Consider the following 9367-nt stretch of genomic DNA (forward strand, 5'->3'; position numbering starts at 1 on the left):
TTTGCTTTAAATTTGTGTGGTGGTGAAACAAAGCATGGAACAATTTCCAGGCTTTGTGTCCCAATATTTCACTTGTGATATGTTCTGCAGCATTATGAATGGAGTGAAATTGGATCATTCGTTCATCGAAAGAATTATTCGATTCCCTGACTGTGATGAAACTGTTGTTTGGAGTGTACACATAACTGGAAAATGATTACTTGGATGTAAAGTGGAGAAACAGATCGAAAGATCTATGGCTGAAGTGGCTCCTGTGGAAAAATGGATATAAATGCTGGAGCCGGTATTGAGCAAGATAAGATTGAGCTTATTTAATAAAGATTCAATTATTTGCCTTCTATGAGAGGGTTCCGCTCATTAAAATCTCCTAGAAAGCTGAAAGGAGTCTATAATTGCAATATAAGTGGGTTAAGTTCTTTAGGCGTAATTTCGGATTTGGTGAAAGGGATATAAATTTGAGAGTCTAGATGGTGAAAGGTATATTCCTAATTTCAGGGTCTACATGGACTACCGATAACTGCCCTGCAAAAGTGGCTGCTTTGAAGAACAGAGGATGCAGCAATTTCTTTCCGGCATATAACAAGTATAGTTATTAATTACGAGAGGCATTTGCAGTGTCGAGCTCGTTTCTTTTGAGGGAACCTACTAATTCATAACGCGTAATTAGTTAATATAACTAATCTCTGTTGGACCTCAGACCTCTATAATTCAATTGCAAGATATACTCTCCTTTAAAGGAAAAATTTTATGTCTGTTCACTTTTCGTATGCTGGTCTGTTTCTTTTAGGTTTTTGGAGGAAGAGGGACGCCCAGTATTCATGTCTTCCTCTGCAGGGATCTCAACAAATAGTTCGTCCGGGTTGCTTATGTCATGTGTCCAGTTTGGATGCATGTTGAAGTTTCATAACTTTAGGTTAATAAAGTTGTTTAGCCATAATTTGAGGAACAAATGATAGAATAAACGGAATGGAATCGGACTCTTATTAGTTCGATTAACTGATTTTTGTTCTTGTGCCATTGGTGAGATTGTTTCCCGTCTCCCAGTGATATATTTGGCGAGTGTAGAATGTTTTTTTGTCCAACAAACAGAAAATCGACCACTAAACGCAAGAATTTTTTTACAGTATACACATAGCAATATCGCCTCAGTTGCTGATGTTCCTGAAACCCTACTGCAATAACAACAACCAGTAAACCGACTACAGAACTCATTCAACTAACAGACCTAAAATATACGGCACAATATGGCCTAAAACCTTATATAAACAGCGCCCTGTATGATTATGAATAATGGGCGAATGCGATAATTTAAATAACCAGCTCTTACAGTACTACAATTTCGGTACTGAAGTTAAGTATGCAAATTTCGGGTGCTGAAGTTAAGTATGATGTGACGCGTCAGGACAATATTTACATCCTTTAGGTTCAGGATTCTTAAAGCATGTGTGATTTTCTCATCTTTTAATTCCTAGATACTTCTTCTTCAGTCACAGCCATCAGTCCCAATTCAGCTATTTGCTCCTTTAGGTGTGTTTAAAGTATAATGAGGAGAGATTTCTGTAGAAATTTCTTCGAAGGTGGGCAGTTTCAGTCAAACTTCTGGTTGGGTTTATCGTGTAGTTACCAGAAATAATCGTTTTACCATTTTAGGAGCTCCAGCAGTATTTTCCCAATATTTTTGTATGAGTAATGGAGACAACTTGCCCACAGACTGATTCGTCACAAAATGTGTTATGAACAGCATATAGTATTGTTGGATAACATCCTTTTCCTTCTCATTGGCTGAAAAGTGTCATTATCGGGTGGTTTCCGTCCAGGTAAATCGAGCTCAGGTGCTCTAGTGACGAAAAAATGTCGAAGTCCATGGTTGTTCCTTTTAACTCACGGAGAGTAAGATTCTTCTCCCATTTTCCAACAATTTCACTGGGAAGCAGGAGGAATGCCAATGTTTTATTTCTGAAACTGGCTTAGAGACCGTAAGGTTATATCTACTTTAATTAGGACGAACAAAAAAAAAGGCTTTTGAAACTAAAAGAGACCTGTAGTTTTCAGAAAGCTCTTTTCTAAAAGGATAAAGAGTCGCTCAATCTCTCTTGGCACTTTAAATGAAGTTGCAATAGAACCATCAGATGCAACATATACCACCACTTTGTTTATTGCAGGCTTGAAGTGGTGAAACCCATGTTTAGTCTACAGCGGAAAGCTCCGGTAAACCCCATCTCTTTCATAATTCTCTAAAACGGTGCTCGCAAGATTTAGAAAGTCCACCGGACAGAACTTATTGGTAGCTCTTTAAGAGGTGTCCGGATCAGCTATTGTATAATGTCGCTACCTTTACTCTGCCAGATAGTGGTTGGAGGAAGACCGATTAACGTGTATGTGGGGGCATTATCAAGGTCACGTTATGTCAAGGAGGTGGGTATATTCTTGCCAAAATGTCATTACTTCTTTTATCATGGCTACCCAAACTAACAGAACAATCTTATCTGCAAAAAGATCTAAACTCCCCAAACTCTCTTCCCCCTCTCTCATTTCACAAATATACGTGATCTCAGTTCCAATCTCGATGATGTCTATTTCCATTTACAGTCTGCCAAACCCAAATTACTTCTGAGAGAATCCCAGTTATCGGTTTATTTAACTACATCTCATTTCAGTTGTCTTAATGATTCGCTATACGATTCCTTTCGCTTCAAAGGAGGTACTTATGCATATATTCGCTCTGATCTTCCTTGCCAGAGACTTAGTAATTTTAAATATCCTCTGTTCGTTTTTCTCTGGCTTGAAATATCTGCACCACATTCTGTCAAATTCATCTGTTCTTCCTGTCCATTAATCACTTGGAATTGTTTGACTTCTTTTCTTTGAAATTCGACTTTCTCTAGTTCGATTTCCTAATAGTGAAATAATTTTCCTTACGGATTTTAGTGTTCACAATTACAGCTAGCTTCCATTTTCTAGTACGCGAACCCAGCTGGGTCGAGTTGCTGATGCTTTGCAATTAATACTAACCTCAACTGAGTCCGCGTGACTAGCTAGAAAACTGAAGTCATCTGGAGCTGTGGACATTGAAATCAGCAAGGAAAATTGACACTTACTGTTTTAACTTTTCCAATGTCTGCTCAGATAATGTCAGTGAAATTATTCTTGTAGCAATGAAATCCTTTATTCCACACTCCAACTTAAAATCTCGTCCTCTATCTAAACCTTGGTTTTCCAATAAATTCGATAATGCTGTTCAAAGTAAGAACGTTACATATCGCAATTTTCTTGCATCTAAATCTCTAAGTTCATTTTCTGCCTTCGTGAAAGCTCATGTAAAGTGATTATTAATCAGTCCCAACTAGATTTTGAAAAAGCTAAGAGTAGAAAATTGGGTTTTTTTTGTTCAACCGGTAGTCGAACATTTTGGTCTCTTGCCAAAACCTTTGGTCGCAATTTTTTTGCCCATCTCTACTCCCACCTCTGTTAAAACCCGATAGTTCTGTTTTCCACCTCAAGTAAAGATAAAGCCGTCCTTCTAGCATCTCCACTTTTTTTCTAACTCTTGCACCGATGATCCTGGTAAACTACCTCCTACTATTCCCAATACAATCCATTCAACGCCTCGTATTGTCTTCCGTCAAAAGGATGTCAGAAACATTTTGAACTATTTTAATGCCAAGGAAACTCCAGGTTCTGATGGTATTTCTCCGTTTTTTTCTCAAAATCTGTGCTTACTCCTGTTCTGTGTCACCTTGTTACACTTTCTTATTTCACTGGTGATTTTTCCTTCTGCTTGGAATTTTCGCTCATAGCCAGCCAGTTCCAAAAAAGGGGTGACAAATTCGTCCCATCCAATTATCGTTCGATACCACTTCTACTCTTTCTAAAAGAATGGAGAAATCGATCAATTGGCAACTCCTTAACTATCAAGAAACCTTCCATCTGATTAATGATCGCCAATATGGATTCCTTCAGTGTCGATTAACTGATGATATACTGGCTTATGTTATCCAATTGTGGATAAATTCAGTGGAAAAGTCTGGTGAAACTAAAGCACTTCCTATTGACGTTTCAAAGGCTTTTGATCGTGTTTAGCATAGAGAACTTCTAAATAATCTTTCATCTTATGGATTGCCAACTATCTTTTGTAATTAGGTATCCAGCTTTCCCTCTAACCACTCGCTGTGGGTGATGACAGATGGCCCTCTGTCTTCTAACTTCTCCATTAATGCTGATGTTCCCACTGTTCAGTTCTTTTTCTCTTTTATATTAATAGTCTTCTCCCATTCACAGAAAATCTTAACCACAGTTTTGCTGATGACAGCACATTGCATTCCTCCACCTTCTCATTTGAGAAACCTTGCCCTGCACAAACAGCTTCAACTTCTCAAATATCCACAACCAGTTTCTTAAATTATGATCTCCAGGTAATTTTCCAGTACAGCAAAGATAAGTTAGCTGGTTTCAATCCTTCTAAAACTTAGTCTTGTCTTATATCCCGAAAAAAGGATTCTTTTGATCCTATGCTTAACTTCGATGACAATCAGATTTCTAGACAAGATTACATATCTCTATTAGGAATTACCCTGACTTCTGATCTTTCTTGGCATAAGCGTATCACAAATATTTCTTTTTCTGCATCTCAAAAACTTGGTTTTTCTCCTTCGCTCTCGGCGTTACTTTTCATCCAAAGAGCTGTTCACTCTGTACAAAACACAAATCCTTCATACGATGGAATATTGTTCCCGCATCTGGGGCGTTGCACGAAAACCTCTCAGCTTCTAGATTCCATTCAAGGGGGCTGTTAGGTTTATTAATGACTCATCTCTAACAGTCCCTCTCCACTCTTTGTCTCACAAACGTTCTGTTTCTGCTGCATGCCTTTGCTATAGTTACTTCCATGGTTACTGTTCTTCTGAACTGATTTCTATAATCGCCGCCCGTTTTCTCTCTTCCAAACCAGTCCGAATCCGTGCCGCAAACAGTCAGCATCCTTTTACTGTCCAACTTCAAACTCGCAGAACCAACTCTTCTTCTTCCTCATTTATTTCTTCAAGTTCCGTTTTCTGGAACAAACTCCCTTCATATACATTTTCTGAAAATTACAATCTACAGAAGTTCAAATCTAATGTCAACAAATACGTTCTTTCATCTTTTCAACCTTCAACCCATGCACTGTACTAAGTACTATAGGTTCTATTTCCTTTCGTGTTTGGTGTTATCATAAAAGTTTGGGGTTTGTCAGTGGTTTAAGTTTAATGTTTTAGCTTTAGTAGTAGTGGAAAAGTAGCCATCAGAACTTTAAGAAATCATGCGTCTTCTGACCCACCTTTTTGATTTCTCCTCTTTAGAGCATCACAGTAATTTTTTGTCAAAGAAGTTGCAGTGTAATCTAATAACTTGTTAGCAGACATCTTAGACCATTTCTTATTCCGAGATGCAGTTAAGTATGCTTTTACTGCGAACTTAGATTAGATTCTGGATCGAAGTTGTGGTTGTTTGGTTGGTTTGAGGTTTTAAGGTGCATGGGCGGCTGAGGTCATACTACTCCAATATATACGATTAAAAATATTTCCTTTATAAAAAAAAAAAAAAAACAATAAGTGAAAATCACTTAACACTGTGGATCTGTGTTATCGGATCTCCCCTAAAATACATTATTTAACAGTTATGATGTTGCAAAATTTTGAATGAGGACGATTCAAACAGAAGACTGAAATTTGCTGAACGATTCTGGCAATGAGAGTTTCAAACCCGATATAGTTGACAATGTTTTGTGGAGTGATGAAACCAATCAATCTAACAGGAACTGTTAATCGCCATAAGTGTTTATTACTCTCTTAACAAGTGCCTTTTATTCTTTAACAAGGATTTAAACTCTCCTGACTTGACAGTGTGCGCTGCAATTTGGACAGCATTCATGGAATGAATGCTGTTCAAAAACCCATTTTCAGGATTCAGCAACTGTCCGCCAATTCTTAGAAGAAAATTTCCCGGATCCTTGAATAAAATATAAAGTGATTTGTGCGATCACATAATCAATACCCCTGCATATTTTCCAACTGGTTCATGGACGATGACAAATGTACCAGTAATCATCAGTTATTGTTATTAATGGATTTCCTGGGATAGGTTCATAATCTGGGCTGACTCTTCCTTCGTTGAACCTTTTATGCCATCTAAATACAGTACATCTAGATGCAACTGATTCCGGATCGGCTTTCTGCACAAGCACTAATGTTTCTGTTGATGTTTTGTTCAGGACTCAGAATATCACATCGGCTTGCTGTTCGTTTATTACATACCTTGCTGGAATATTATTCTTGTTCGACGAAACATTTCAGAAAAACCTGCGGACCTGCAGATTTTTAATATCCAAGTTAATTATACATAAAAGTTATATCTAATTAATGCACGGATGATAATCATGTGATTAATAAGTGGGGTCGTCCGATATTAACTTCCCTGTTTGACAAAAAAATCATGTTTCCAATGAAAAAGGTTTTATTCTTAATGGAACTGCAGTTGGACAACCGGTAGCTTTTCAAGATGTTAGTTATTTAAAAATTCTCTATCCATAATATATTACTTTTTTTCTAATGACTTCTGAAAACCGTACGTCACCCATCTCCTTAATCTTTTAGTCTACCCCAACTACTCAATGACACACGCAAAGAAATCTTTAATCTTCTCCTTAGTACGGCTTATATATCAACCCACCTTTGAAAGAAAACCTGAACGCCGCTAATGAACATACTCAGTTTAACTAAGCTAACAAATTGACGTGTCTGCGATCTTTAGCCACTTCCCCATTTCTTTTCAGTGCCACCTAAACGAACATCCAGAATGATCGCCCAATCAACACTCCCGATAGAGTCGTAGAGAACCATGGTAACAACCCATCAGCACGGAATAGCAAATGCGCAACTCGAGAGACGATGTAGATAGCAAATACCACGTTCGCTGATGGCAATACACCTCCATTCAACCGTAATATAAGCAATCGGAAATAATTCGTAAAATAAACATATATTATGCCAAAATGGTGAAACAAATGTCAGACCCCAATTTGTAACCCATTAACATCTACACAAACGAAATCCGTTGGATAAAAGCACTTCAACTGAATCAGTGAATCCCCTTCGTATTCTCATAAGTCATCAGCCATGGGAACATTCTACAGTGTAAATCCACATTTTAAGAGAGATGCTCGAGAAAATGCTAGGGATATATTTCTAAACATCAAACGACCAGTACGCAGCAAGGCCACAACTCATCCGAAATAGTAATCATTAATCTTTGAGATTCTGTGCTCGCCTACCGCCCAGGGAATCAAGTAAGAGAGTTTGAGAAATGTCCCTATAAAAGCTTTAGTATGTCTTTGAGGAAGTAGCTTTAAAAAGCACTTTTCCTCTCAAAAGAGAGGACGGGGGATTTATCTGGGACAGCAACATCGGATAGTTTAATTAAAGTTTCTAGTAAGAATTTTCAACTTAGGCCTAACATCAATAATTCCTTTAGATTCAATATTGAATTTAATATATTTTATTTGCTAATTGGCTTGAATAATTACTAAACAAGATAGATATAAGATTTGTATTAAGATCGATATACAGTTGAGTTCGAGTTCTGATGGTGTCTAAACTGAGCGTGTCGTTTTTAAAACAGGGTCATCTATTATCATCTACAATAAAGATTGTAGATGATATTATGTCTCATTAGTCCAAACTAAACATGGGTACAGCTCATTAGTCCAAACTAAACATGGTCCATCCCATTAGTCCAATTTGTTCACAAAGTTGCTCATTGGGAGCAAATAGCTTAAGAATTCCAACTCTTGGGACTCAATAAATCCTTCCAAATTGCATAAAAATGCGATTTCAAGTGTATATTATTATTTAATTTTCAGAATAAATCTTATTAGCCTATATCTTATCTGGATAAAGTTTCTTAGTAGCCAATAAATACTTCGAAGATTCTTATTGCTTTTTCTTTCACTGTTTATTTTTGAATTAAAAAGAAAAGCCATCTTATGGATTTCCGCTCTATCAGGTGGTCGACGCTGTTGTCTTTATTCTTCGCCCGATTATAAACAGTCCACTTCAGTCTCCCGATACTGCTCCACAGCCCTTGTCGTTTCTCCGACATGGGTTATGTACTCTTGACGGGTGCATATTACCAACACGCACATATAGCAACTTCATTAGCGCCTTCCCATAATGCAGACTCGCTACGTTGTTTTTCAGACCTCATATTTACCTTTATTGATCGTTCTCGAAAGGAGCCCGGCATAAAGATGAAGTTTTAATTGGTTTAGAGCTCAAGTGGTTTGATACAGGATAAGAGGCGTGAACTACTTCATATTCCTTCGCGCGCTTCGCTTCCTTCTCAGCAAAGAAAACACACACGCACGTGTGTGTGTGTGTGAAAGACGTTGTCAATATGAGAAAGGCGATTTCGCTACTACTGAGTTGGCTAGTTTAATTAAAGTTTCTAATAAGAAATTTCAACTTAGGCCTGACTTTATTAACTTTAGTCATTATTACTTATAATTAGCGTTAATAATTATTAAACAAGATACATAATCAGAGCAACGTGCATTTTGTGAATAGTTCCATAGGCTTTGTAATGCCTAATGAGTGCAGTTAAACGAAAGGAGTTTAAACACGATATGATTTTTAATTATATTTGCAACATTTCTAGTGAAGTGGAACTGTGGAGTACTCGACTGGGTAAATCAACAGCCCCGCGAGAAACGAGTTGTTGGATTCAGTTCGTTCTCTAACGACGCCAAGTTTTCTGTTATTATATGAACTTGCACTGATTAAAAAAAACAAAACTATGGAATCAAACCATAAATCTCTTCACGTGAATCTCTTCATTGAGGAGATTCAGAGAGAGGTTTCTTCTACAACGTAAAGAAAGGAACACCAACAGAAATCCGTGACTTCCATCTTGACTTGGCAAATGATCATAAGGCAGAGCGCAAGCGTATTACTAACAAGCTCCTTGGAATTTAGTAAAAGACTTCTAAAATAATACCACCAAAGGGCGCACCATAGCCAAGCTCTTTCTTTCCTCTGTTACCTTCATCTGCCCAAAGCCTCCTTCCTGGTTTGCACCGGGACTTCAAGCAACCTTCATCCTCACAGAACATAGTCCTTTCAAACAAAAAGTCATTGACTTAGGGATAGCGCAGGATCCTCGTTGCACTTGTGGAGGACCTGAAACTTGCTAGCATGCGATATACACCTGTTTCCTTTACGATGGCTTCAGGATTAGACTTATAACCAAAATCCAAGCTAATCTCCGACACCGGCAACACCTCTACCCCCAGGATTAGACTCATTACTGAATTTGCACAGACAATATTCCAACTGAG

Source organism: Mastigoproctus giganteus, chromosome 6 (genome assembly GCF_048544385.1).
Source record: "Mastigoproctus giganteus isolate SK-2022 chromosome 6, ASM4854438v1, whole genome shotgun sequence".
NCBI lineage: Eukaryota > Metazoa > Arthropoda > Arachnida > Uropygi > Thelyphonidae > Mastigoproctus > Mastigoproctus giganteus.